General features: G+C 56.0%; 1 pseudogene; it reads left to right on the top strand.

Moving 5' to 3' along the window:
* Positions 1–546, top strand: part of LOC102379335 — a 20,809-nt pseudogene that overhangs the window by 5,578 nt on the left and 14,685 nt on the right.

Here is a 546-nt window from a genome sequence, read left to right as displayed (position 1 = left end):
AGAGGCTGGGGTTGTCCCTGGTGTCCCCTTGTCCAGTTGACCGGGAGCACTGGACGTGTGTAACCCTGGGCTCAGGCTGCATGAAGTGGGTGGGTGGAGTGGGTGGGATTCAGAAGATTTCATGTTGTGGGGGAAGTGAACCCCCCACTGCTTGCACCAGATTCTCCCCTTGTGATGTTTCCTCTCTGGGGCCCCGAGTGTCACAAACCCAAGGCTCAGCCCAGAGTCCGTGTGTGGGTTCGTGCCAAGGCCCTTGTCCCAGTGCAGCTGTCTGTGATGTGGAGGCTGCCTGGGATTCATTAGCAGAGGAAAGCTCCATGGGCTCATTCCCTGCACCAGACATTGCCCCTGAAACAGGTAGGAAACAGATCACTGCTCTCAATCCTGCACTCCCAGAGCATTTCTTGGAGGGATAATGCATGAAACATGATGGGTTTTGCTACCAGGCAGTGTAAGGCAGTGCTCAGCACACACTCCTGACTGGTGACAAGTCCTGGACATGCACCCCGAGGCTGTTCACCCTTGTACCCAGATGCTGCTTTCAGG

The sequence above is a fragment of the Alligator sinensis genome, unplaced genomic scaffold, assembly GCF_000455745.1.
Source record: "Alligator sinensis unplaced genomic scaffold, ASM45574v1 scaffold1525_1, whole genome shotgun sequence".
Taxonomy (NCBI): Eukaryota; Metazoa; Chordata; order Crocodylia; family Alligatoridae; genus Alligator; species Alligator sinensis.
Note: the sequence above shows the minus strand (reverse complement) of the source record. Positions and strands in the feature narration are given on the sequence as shown.